Here is a 13,490-nt window from a genome sequence, read left to right as displayed (position 1 = left end):
TACAGAAATCAGTTGCTTTTTTATACACTAATAAAGATGGCTGAAAAATAAAGAAAATAATTTTATTTACAGTAACATTAATAAGATAAATTACTTAGGAATAAATTTAACCAAGGAAGTACAGGATCTATACACTGAAAACTACAAGATTTTGGTGAAAGAAATTTAAAAGCATACAAATAAATGGAATGATATCCTATGTTCATAGTCAGAAAAATTAATATTGTTAAAATGTTCATATACCCCAAAACATCTACAGATTCAATGTAATTGCTATCAATGTTTCAATGGCAGTTTTTACAGATATAGAAAAAAAACAATCTTAAAACTTATGTGGAACCACAAAGAGCCCAAATAGCCAAAGTAATCCTGAGGAAAAAGAAAAGAGCTAAAGGCTTCATACTTCTTGATTTTGAACTATACTACAAAGCTATAATAATCAAGACAGTATGAATCTGATATCAAAATAGATACATAGACCAATAGAACAGAATAGAGACCTGAGATATAAGCTCTTGCATATATGGTTCAACTAATATTTGACAAGGGAGTCAAGAATACTCAATGGAGAAAGGGTAGTCTCCTCAATAAATGATGGGGAAACTGAATAACTACAAACAGAAAAATGAAATTGGACCCCTATCTTTCACCACTCATAAAAGTTAACTTAAAATGTATTAGAGGGCGCCTGGGTGGCTCAGTCGGTTAAGCGACTGCCTTCGGCTCAGGTCATGATCCTGGAATCCTGGGATCGAGTTCCGCATTGCGCTCCCTGCTCAGCAGTGAGTCTGCTTCTCCCTCTGACCCTCCCCTCTCTCATGCTCTCTCTATCTCATTCTGTCTCTCAAATAAATAAATAAAATCTTTAAAAAAATATATTAGAGATATAAAACTGGAGAACTAGAGGAAAACAGAGGGAAAAACGTCCTTAGCATTGGTCTTGGCAATGATTTGTTTTTGCACATGTCACCAAAAGCACAAGCACAAAGCAAAAATTGTCAAGTGGGACTACATCAAACTAGAAAAGAAAAAAAAATAAAATGAAAAGTCAATTTTATAGAATGGGAGAAAATATCTGCAAACTACATGTCTAATAAGGTGTTAATATCCAAAATATATAAAGAACTCATAAAACTCAATCACAAGAAAAGCAAAGAATTTGATTAAAAAATGGGTGGAAGAATTAAATAAGACATTCTTCCAAAGAAGAGATATGAATGGACAACATATACAAGAAAAGATGCTCAGCAAAACTTGTCATCAGGGAAATGAAAATCAAAATCACAATGAGATATCACCTTACACCTGTTTGAATGGCTATCTTCAAAAGGAAAAAGAGATAATAAGTGTTGGAAGGATGTAGAGAAAAGAGAACACTTGTGCACTCTTGGCAGGAATATAAATTGGTGCAGCCACTATGGAAAATAGTATAAAATTTCCTCAAAACATCAAAAATAGAACTACCATATAATCCAGCAATTCCACTTCTGGGTTTATATCCAAAGGAAATAAAAATAGGATATCAAAGAGATAGCTGTAGTCCATGTTCATTTTAGCATTCTTCATAATAGTAAAGATATGGAAACAACCTAAATATCCATCACAGATGAATGGATAAAGAAGGTGTGAGACACACACACACATGCACACACACACACACAGAGTCAGAAATATTCAGAAAAGAGAAAGAAGGAAATCCTGACATTTGTTACAACATGGATAGGCCTTGAAGGCATTATGCTAAGTGAGATAACTCCGACAAAGATAAAACTGTACTCAATCATTTATATGTGGAATCTAAAATAAAGCTGAACTTGTAGAAACAGGGTCGAAAGGTAGTTATTAGGATCTGGGGTGTAGGGAAATTGGGAAGATGTTGTTTAAAGGGTACAAACTTGAGATTAGAAGATGAATAAGTTCTGGGGATCTAATGCACAGCAATGTGATTATAGTTGCCAACACTGTAATATATACTTGAAAGTTACAAAGGTACTAGATCATATTGTGAATTTATTTTTTCTTTTTAAAAAATTTTTTAAGTTGACTTCATGCTGGGCCTACTGGAGTCCAACACGGGGCTTGAACTCGCAACCCCCACATCAAGACCTGAGCTGAAATCAAGAGTTGGATGCTTAAGGGACTGAGCCACTCAGGTGCCCTGCAAAGTTACTGGATCTTAAATGTTCTCAAAAAAATAATAATTATTATTATTATGTGAAGTGATGAAAGTTATTAGCTAACACTACAGTGGTAATTATATCGCAATGTATAAATGTATCAAATCAACATGTTATACAACTTAAACTTGCACAAGTTTATGACATGTTATATGTCAATTATCCAAAAGATAAAAAAAAATGAAAGTACAATTAATGTACCCAAAACACGATTGAAATATATAGCTAGAAATGTGGAAAGGAAACTATTACCTAATTTATATTAAAAATATATAGCAAGACACAGATGTAGTGAAAAGAAGGGCCATATACACCCCAATGTTCATAGCATCAATGTCTGCAATAGTCAAACTGTGGAAAGAGCCGAGATGTCCTTCAACAGATGAATGGATAAAGAAGATGTGGTCCATATATACAATGGAATATTACTCAGCCATCAGAAAGGATGAATACCCAACTTTTACATCAACATGGATGGGACTGGAGGAGATTATGCTAAGTGAAATAAGCAGAGAAAGTCAATTATCATATGGTTTCACTTATTTGTGGAACATAAGGAACAGCATGGAGGACATTAGGAGAAGGAAGGGAAAAATGAAGGGGGGGAATCGGAGGGAAAGACGAACCATGAGAGACTATGGACTCCAGGAAACAAACTGAGGATTCTAGAGGGGAGGGGGGAGGGGGGCTGGGTTAACCCGGTGATGGGTATTAGGAGGGCACGCATTGCATGGAGCACTGGGTGTTATAAGAAAATAATGAATCATGGAACACTACATCAAAAATTAATGAAGTACTATATGGTGACTAACATAATATAATAAAATTAAATTAAATTTAAAAAAAAAAGAAATAAAAAGCATCTGCCTTCGGCTCAGGTCATTGATCCCAGGGTCCTGGGATCAAGCCCTGAGGCTGGCTCCCTGCTCAGCAAGCAGCCTGTTTCTCCATCTCCCTCTGCTGCTCCCTCTGCTTGTGCTTTCTCACTCTTTCTCTCTCAAATAAATCATTGAAATCTTTAAAAAATATGTATAGTTCTCCATCAAAAAAACAAAAGTATATGTTTGCACATGATACCTTTAGGTTACATGTGGATACATATTATGTTTGGCATATCCTGGCATCCTTATTAATGTATCAGTAATATAATTTGCACTAAATGATAAAATATTTAACACCTCCCTTTTTTTTTTTTTAATCACCTCTCAGATATCAGTGGATTGAGAAATCCCTGAATGGATGTCCAAATTCTTCCACTGAGTTTAATTTTCTGGTTTAAAAAATGGCTCACATTTGCTTTTCAAGTAATTTTTAAATAATTGCTTAGATATGAATCAAATTGGCTATTTTCATATAGCTATTTTTTGACATATTAAGACTGGGAATTAAGCACCAAATCCAGGGTTTGAAGCAGGTAGTGTGTTCATTTAACTAGGACATAGATCTTTTTCTCTATAATACAAATTAGGCCTGGGCTAATCACTAGTCATTTCTGCTAAAGAGCAGTTGAATTTTCTTTTCTCTTTAGGAGATATCTAAACTCCAAGCAACTGGGATTTTGGAGGGTGACAAAAATTATGATTGCTACATGTTAGTTATTCTGATTTCCAGTCTTAAAATTATTATTCTACTCTATTAAGAAAGCAGTTAGATAAAATGTATCATTTCAGGTATGTAAACCAGGGGATTCATATATATATATTATAATATATATATATATTATAATATATATATAAGCAGTTAAAGGTTCATAGCATAATTGCGGGGAAGATAGAGTTTCCATATACCTCCTATCTACTCCTTCACTTGCATAGCCTCCCCCACTCTCAACTTCCTCCACCATGGTGGTGTACTTGCTACAATTGGCAAACTTAGATTAACACATCATAATCAGCCTTAGTCCATAGTTTACCATAGGGTTCATTCTTGGTGTGTTGAGTTCTATGAATTGGGATAAATATATAATGATATACATCCATCTTAAGGTGTCATACAAAATATTTTCACTGCCCTATAACTCCTCCGTGCTTTGTTTATTCACCAACCCCCCACCACTGCAACCCCTAGAAAGCACTTATTTTTTAATGTCTCCATAGTTTTGCCTTTTCCAGAATACCATATAGTTGGAATCATACAATATGCAGCCATTTTGGTTTGGCTCATTTCATTTATTAATAGCCATTTGAAAGTTCTTTCCTGTTTGTTGCTGTTGTTATTATTGTTGTTTATGTACTGATTGTTCATTTCTTTTTAGTACCCAATAATAATCTGTTTTCTGGATATACCACAGTTTATCCATTAACCTTCTGAAAGACCTTTTGTTTACTTCCTAATTTTGGCAATTATGTATAAAGCTGCTTTTGTGTCCAGGTTTTTGTGTGGACAGAGTGGCTGTGCCATTTTGCATTACTACCAGCAATGGATGAGAGTTCCATTCTCACCCTGTTTGACATTGTTATTGTTCCAGGTTTTGACCATTCTACTAAGTGTGTATTGGCATCTTATTGTTGCTTTAATTTGCATTTCTCTGATGACATAGGATACAGAACATGATTTTATATGCTTATTTTTTTCCTGTATATCTTCTTTTGTGAAGGTCTCTTCAGGGCTTCGACCCATTTTTCAACTGGGTTGTTTTCCTGTTGTTGAGCTTTAAGAGTTCTTTGCACATTTTGGTTAAGAGCCCATTATCAAATATATATTTTGCAAATATTTTCTCACAGTCTGTGGCTTGTCTTCTCATTCTCTTGATATTGTCTTCCCCAGAGCAGATTTTTAATTTTAATAAAGTCCAGTTTATCCATAATTTCCTATTTATTTATTTATGGATCTTGTTTTGGGTGTTATATCTAAAAAGGCATTGCCATACCAAAGCTCATTTAGGCTTTTTTCCCTCTATGTTATACCTTAGGAGTTTTATAGGTTTGCATTTCATACTTACTTCTAAATAAAATGATCCATTTTAAGTTGGTTTTTGTGGAAGGTATTAGGTCTGTGTCTAGATTCATTTTTTTTGCATGTGGATGTCCAATTGTTCCAGCATTATTTGTTGACAAAACAATCTGCTCAGTTTTATTGGCTTTGATCCTTTGTCTAGTATCAGTTGACTATATTTATTTGAGTCTATTTCTGGGATCTCTATTGTATTTAATTAATTTATTTGTCTATTATTTTGCCCATACTACACTCTCTTGGTTACTGTAGTTTTATGGTAAGTCTTGACATTGAATAGTGTAAGTCCTCCCACATTGTTCTTCTCCTTCAATACTGTGTTGGTTATTCTGGGTATTTTGCCTCTCTGCATAAACTTTAGAATCAATTTGTTGTTTCCACAAGATAACTTGCTGGGATATTGATTGAGATTGCATTGAATCTACAGATAAAGTTGGGAAGAACTGATATCTTGACAATATTGAGTCTTCTTATCTGTGGATATGGAATATCTCTGCATTTATGTAGTTATTATTATTTTTTTATTTAATTCATCAGATTTTTGTAGTATTCTTCACATAGATCTTGCACATGTTTTGTTAGATGTATACAGAAGCATTTTATTTTGAGGGATGGTAATGTAAATTACCATTTACATTACATTGTGTTTGTTTTTAATTTCAAATTCCACTTCATTGTTCATTGTTCATTTCTGGATGTATAGGAAAGCAATTGAATTATGTATATTAGCCTTGTATTATGGAACCTTGCTATAATTGCTTATTAGTTCCAGGAGATTTTTGTTGATTATTTCAGATTTTCTGTGTAATCATGTTATCTGTGACCAAAGACATTTTTTATGTCTTCTTTCCCAATCTGTATGTCTTATTTCTTTTTCTTGCTTTTTGGCATTAACCGTAAGTTCCAAGTATGATGTTAAAACTAAGTTTAGAGAGGGCACATCCTTGCCTTATTCCTGATCTTAATGAGAAAGCTTCAAGTTTCTCACTTTATGTATATATGACATTAGCTGTAGGCTTTTATAGATATTTTTGTCAAGTTGAGGAAGTTAATTATTTATTCAATCTCTTTTATAGGTATATGCCCATTCAGATTGTTTCTTCTTGTGTGAATTTTGGCAAATTATGTCTTTCAAATAATTGGCCCATTTAATCTAGACTATCAAATTGTGAGCATAGAGTTGTTCATATTATTCCCTTATTATCTTTTTAATTCCACAGATCTATAGTGATGCTCCTCTCTTTCATTTCTGACATTAGTAATTTCTGTCGCTTCTGTTTTCTTTGATAGCCTGACCAGAGGCTAATCAATTTTATTGATCATTTCAAAGAACTAGTTTTGGTTTTATTATATTCTATTTTGATTTCCTATCTTCAAGTTCATTGATTTCTGATCTGATTCTCAGTATATATTTTTTCTGCCCACTTTGGATTTAATTTGCTCTATTTCCTTCTTATTTCTTATGATAGAAGCTCAGATGATTGATTTTAGATTTTTGTTTCTAATATAACTTTCAATGCTGTGGGTGCCTGGGTGGCTCAGTTGGTTAAGCAACTGCCTTCAGCTCAGGTCATGATCCTGGAGTCCCGGGATCGAGTCCCACATCAGGCTCCCTGCTCTGCGGGGAGTCTGCTTCTCCCTCTGACCCTCTTCCCTCTCGTGCTCTCTATCTCTCATTCTCTCTCTCTCAAATAAATAATAAAATAAAATCTTTAAAAAAAAAACTTTCAATGCTGTAATTTTCTCTCTAAGCCTGCTTTTGTTTTTTTTTCACAAATTTTGATAAGCTGTGTTTTCATTTTCACTTAGTTCAATATATTTTTAAAAATTTCTTGTAAGATTTATTTGACCCACACGTTATTTAAATGTGTGCTATTTGTTATGTTCTTTGGGATTTTCCAGTTAACTCTCTGCTACTGATTTCTAGTAATTCTATTATTGTCTCAGAGCAGATATTGTGTGATTTCCATTCTATTAAATGTGTTAAGGTTTGTTTTATGTCCCAGAATTTGATCTATTTTGAGTAAAGCTCTGGTGAACTTGAAAAAAATGTGTATTCTGCAATTGTTGGATGACATAGTCTATAGATGTCTATTATATCCAGTTGATTGATAATGTTGTTGAGTGCAACTATATTTTTTTTCTGATTTTCTGTTTAATGGATCTATTTCTGATAGAGAGGTGTTAAAAAGCCTCTGACAGAGAGGTGTTAAAAATCAACTACAATAGTTGATTCATCTATTTCTCTTTACAATTCTACTTGTTTCTGTCTCACATAGTTCGATGCTCTCTTTCTAGGTGTGCACATTGAGGGTTATTAGGTCTACTTGGAGGACTGACTCCATTTTCCTTATATAATGCTCATCTTTGTTTTTTTGTTTGTTTGTTTGTTTTTAAAGATTTTATTTATTTGACAGAGAGAGACACAGCGAGAGAGGGAACACAAGCAGGGGGAGCAGGAGAGGGAGAAGCAGGCTTCCCGTGGAGCAGGGAGCCCGATGCGGGGCTCGATCCCAGGAGTCTGGGATCATGACCTGAGCCGAAGGCAGACAGACGCTTAACGACTGAGCCACCCAGGCGCACCAAAAAATGTGCATCTTTGTACCTGATAACTTTCCTTAAGCTGAAGTCTGCATGGTCTGAAATTAATATAGCTACTCCTGCTTTCTTTTCACTACTGTTGGCATAGTATGGTATGTCTTGTAATTTTTTCTTGATAGCCAGATGTGACATAGTGTGTAAAAGGAATTGCTATAAATAGGCCTTTAGTAATGCAGTAGTGAAATGTGGGGGCTTTTAGTGAGCCTATGCCTTTGGACTATGAACTTCACAGAGTTTCTTAATTATTTTCTCCCCTTTAAGTCGAACAGAATGGCTAGAGTGTGTTGGAGTTAGGTATTTTTATTTCTCCACAGTTTGCTCTAAATGTACCCCCAGCAGGTTAGGCTTTGATTAACTAGTTTCCCATCGGAACAGGGCTTCTTAAGAAAAACAGAGTGCTCTAAAGTATTTCAAAATGCTTCCACTCCTTCATACCCCCAGAAGCACTGGGGATATTTATCTAATATTTACTGTGAAAACCTAGTAAAATTCCTAGTGGTAAATTTTTACAATATTTCTCCTCACCAACCATGGCTGGGGCCCCCTGGAGTTTTCAACTTTCAGGTGTGTCCCCACTGAACTTCCTACAATTCATCAATTATAGTTCCAGGTTTTCCTACCCTGGTATTGGTTTCCAGGAGGTTTCTGTTCAGGAGTCTTTCTTCCCTGAAGTGGCAACTCTCTGTATTTGCCCATATATCTCTCCAATCTTGGCAGAAGTAGTTTGCCTTGTATCTACCCCTCTTTTATGAATCCAAGAACAGTTGTTAATTATTTACCCCTTTCATATTTTGATGATGGTCCAGTGACTTCCAAGGTCCTGATACGCAGATTCAGAAAATCCTGTGGGTTTTTATTGGTTTGTTTGTTTGTTTTTTTCAAAGATTTTATTTATTTAACTGAGAGAGAGAGAGAGACAGAGCACAAGCATACAAGGTGGGGTGGGGGGGGGAGCAGAAGGAAAGGGAGAAGCAGAATCCCCACTGAGCAGGGAGCCAGACATGGGGCTTGATCCCAGGACCCTGAGATCATGACCTGAGCCAAAGGCAGAGGCTTAACTGACTGAGCCACCCAGACGCCCCTTATGTGTAAATATATGTCATGCATCACTTCTTTTCATGAAAAATAATCATCAAATTGTTTTCTCTATGTTCTTACGTAAATATTAAATAGGCTATTCTCAATTCTAATTTAAAAGGACACAAACTAAAAGATCTTTTTGTTTAATGATTACTATCAGGGTATGAGATAATCTTCGTTTGAATTGCAAAGTTCCTTTAATCCATACTGCAAGTTTAAAAATGGGGATGCCTGGGTGGCTCAGTGGGTTAAGCATATGCCTTCAGCTCAGGTCATGATCCCAGAGTCCTGGGATTGAGTCCTGCATGGGGCTCCTTGTTCAGCAGAGTCTGCTTTCCCCTCTGCCTCCTGCTCACCCTGCTTGTTCTCTCTCTAATAAATAAAATCTAGCTAGGTAAGTAAGTAAATTATTTACAATTCAAACTTTCCAGAATTAAGGTAAAACTAGAGCATGTGGAAAGAACAATAAGTAGATGAGAGAGAGTAGCTAAAGAGGTGGACATTAAAAGGGCATTAATTACAAGGGAAAAAAATCATACATAGTCACAGAAGGAAATAACCAGAATATTCTATCACTATATTTTTTAATCTTTATACTAAATTATATAGGTCAATGTATTTTATTTTTATAGTGTTTTGAATTTTAAATAAAACTGTTCTGCGAATAAACATTTTCTCCATTAATATATCAATTGTGACATGATTTTTTTATTTTATTTTATTTTTAAGATTTTATTTCTTTATTTGACAGAGAGAGAGAGCCAGAGAGCACAAGTGGAGGGAATGGCAGAGGGAGCGGGGGAAACAGACTCCCCACTGAACAGGGAGCCTGATGCGGGGCTCTATCCCAGGACCCTGGGATCATGACCTGAGCTGAGGGCAGACCCTTAACCATCTGAGCCACCCCGATGCCCCGTGACATGATTTTTTTTTAAATCACTCATACACATTTTTTTTAAAGATTTTATTTATTTATTTGACAGAGAGAGACACAGCGAGAGAGGGAACACAAACAGGGGGATCCCAGGACCCTGAGATCATGACCTGAGCCGAAGGCAGACGCTTAATGACTGAGCCACCCAGGCGCCCCACTCATACACATTTTTTAAAGGGAAAAATTATATTGAAGTTATCAGCTCATTTTACATAAATTTCAAAACACTCTGAATAACAACAAAAATAAAATGAAAACAAAAAGCAAAAAGAGAATATATATCTTCAAAATAAATAGATGACAATTTCATTATCATGAAATTTAGGACAACGAGTTTAAATATTTAGCAAATAAGGGCTTCAGAGGCTAAAGATTTTATTACACAGGCAATAAGCATCATTCTTGAAGTCTTGAGAGATTTTGTCATGATAAGTGCACTGTCAAAGTTCGTATAGAATGGTAACAGAGAATATAGAGTTGGCTGCAAGTTATAAATGTACACTTAACTCCCCACATAGGACAAGAATATAGGAAAGAAATTCCTGTAAATGTTTTTATTTATAATCTTACATTTTCTTAAGACTGTGATTATTTAGAATTTAACTTTGTTTTGCATTAATGTGAATAAATTTATAACTTCTTCCTCTGTCCTATTCGTGCATAATTTCACTTCAGAAGAACCACTATTAAAAGAAGGCCTGGGGTGCATGGGTGGCTCAGTAGGTTAATCAGCTGACTCTTGATTTCAGCTCAGGTTATGATCTCAGGGTCGTGGACTCAAGCCAGGCATGGGGCTCTATGGTCAGTACAGAGTCTGGTTGAGATTTTTTCTCCTTTTCCCTCTGCCCCTCCCACTCGTGCTTTCTCTCTCTCTCTCTCTCTCTCTCTCTGTCCAAAATAAATAAATAAATAAATAAATAAATCTTTTTTTAAAAAAAAGGTCTACACAGAAATTCTCTTTTTTAGCTACTCTTGTGGAAAAGCATGCCTGAGGCTTAAAATATGAAATAGAGACTAAAATTTTAACCAAATGCAATAAAGATTGTAAAATTTTACTTTTACATTTGAATGTCTACTGTGTATCAGGCACTAGACAATGTCCTGAGAGACAAAGATTAACCTGACTTTGAGGGTCTTAATGTTTTATTTGGTAGCTAGAAACATAAACAAACAATTATTGTGCAGTCTAATAAGTAACATACAGTAGAATGAACTAACTGCTACCAGCAGAACAAGCTAAAATGTCTACTGAGTGATTTCACAGGTTTTTCAGATTTTCAGGGCAAAGGTGATTTTTGCTCTTGCCCCAGGACCACTAAAAAGGGAAAATGGAAACCACTCCAGGAAATAGACCAACCAGATAAAAAGCAAATCTATCGAAGTTTACTCTATATGCTTGCATAAATTTTCAATGGTGCTATAGTGGCTATTCTCAAATTTAATGGAAATATTATTTCTTATAAAAGTAAATAAAATATGGTAATTTATTAAAATTATACAAACTTTTCACTCTAACTCTGCAATTTATATCCTAACAATATGACTCTAATTTAGAATCTCTATTATGAAAGATAACACTAAGGGTATTGTTTTTCATGTGCAAATGTTGATGAGGCAGAAAAAAAAAGAACCATTTGGTTACAAGTGATAATGGTGTGATAAATTATGCTCCAGTCATCCAGACTGTGAAGTGTTAATGCAAAGATTCAAAAAAAGTTTTTAATTGTGTGCAGGATATGGTGCCATACAAAATATTTAGATATATGTATGTAGTGCTTAGGTATCAGTTCTAAAATAATCACACGGCTGGTGTTGATTGAGTTGAAGTGAACAAAAATGACAGAAGATAGCAAACTTTGCAAGAACCTTAAAAGTTATTCCACTTGAAGTTTTCCTTTCACATCTTATCTTTTCTCCCTCTCTCATGTCATTAAAATTTTTTTTTGACTCTCAATGCCTTTCGTGGAGTATAATTTAAAACACGGTGAAATTAGCTAATAGTAGTTTACTTATTGTGTGTTATATGTTGTTTAAAATATCACCTGCTATATTTATTTAACCCTCACAACACGTGAGATAGCTGCTCTTTTCATTTCCTAGTTGAGAAAGACGAGGTGCAGAGAATCCACATTCTGTCTTAAGGAGCAAGATTTTTAACAATTTATTGATTGATCATCAGTGTCATTAACTTCTAGATTTGTTATGCTAATTGCTATGATTTTCACATATAACATCAAGACTTTGAATGGAATTACATCTAATATAATTCATACTAAATAACAGTTTTGTTAAATATGATGCATTCTAAGGCTATAGTGAGTTTTGATAAGATTAAGAAATATATCTAATGTATAGAAATTACAGAGTTTCAGTTTTGACCAGATATTTAATTTACAAAAGAGATGTTGTATGATAAAGGAGTAAGATATATTTTGTATCCTGATGAAGTCCCATTAGTTCATTTTTGCTTTTGTTTCCCTTGCCTGTGGAGATGCATCTAACAAAAAGTAGTAAATACAATACACCTTAAATATCAACAAACTTTGCATAAAATAAAGTAAAAATGTGAATTTCAAATATTATATTGCTGAAAGTTATCAAGTGAAGGTAGATAAAGTATGGCAAAATGTCAGGACTATAACAAACTTTAATGTTTACCTGAACCCTTCATCATAGTTGAATATATACACCCATTCATGCATTCAGAAATGTGGCAAGTAATTTCCTGACAATTTTTCAGGGAATTTTATAATTAATGTCACTACTTCCTAAGGTTACCTCATTTCTCTTTTTGCACAAGCTTTTTAGATATTAGGAGGATATTTTTGAAAGAAAGCATGTTCTTCCTGTCCAACCACTGCCACTGTAGCCAAAGACTTCATGGTCCTTGGTGTTGACCCAGGCCCTTTTATGCATATCTTAGTCTGCTATATACTAAGGAGAATCTTCTGTAGGCAAACACTGAATCCACTCTAAAATAAACTTAAGAACAAAAATAAGAATAACATGACTGAGTTAGAAAATGATTTTTAAAAAGTTATCACTGAAGGAAAGAAGACATACAGACAAGTATGAAAGCAGAAAATAAGAGGATTAAGGGGATTACTAGGCAAAGCTGAGTTTAAAGAAGGCTAAAGTGACAACGAGTGAAAAAGTTTTTGTACAGAACAGTAAAGAATGCCAAAATCTATAAGGTATCAGTAGCATTATACTGTATTTATTCTCTATGTACCCATAGTTATTAGCTCTTTTGCTATTATCTAATTAGCTACCGACCAATTCCTATTAGCTATTAGCTCTGTTGCTAACTTTTATATGATTACTCTTTATTATATAAAGCAACTTTGTTACAGACTCAGAATTTCTATGATTTTTATAAGATGCATGAAAAACAATGTCTATTTCAATTACCTTGATATGTTGGTAACAATCTTGGTTTATGGTCCAACTGTTGTTAATTTATGGTTTAGGTGATCAGATTATGTAAACTTTTAGTTGGGCTTTAATTTAACAGTTCTCTGTAGACATAGCATAATATGGCAGCTCATCCAGATTAAGTAAAGTTGATGTCTGCATTGGCACTTAAGTACATAATTATCAGGACCTGTAAAATATTCTAGAGAAGGCTGTGGTCCTAATAAAATTAATATGGAAATTCTAATAAATTAAAAAAATGTTCTTTCAAAATTTGAGATTAGACCAGTAATAGTCTTTTATTTTTAAATGTACATTTTTGTTGAGGTTTA

Source organism: Eumetopias jubatus, unplaced genomic scaffold (genome assembly GCF_037043125.1).
Source record: "Eumetopias jubatus isolate StellerSeaLion01/CBP00866 unplaced genomic scaffold, mEumJub1_p1.0 scaffold_6, whole genome shotgun sequence".
NCBI classification, from domain to species: Eukaryota; Metazoa; Chordata; class Mammalia; order Carnivora; family Otariidae; genus Eumetopias; species Eumetopias jubatus.
Note: the sequence above shows the minus strand (reverse complement) of the source record.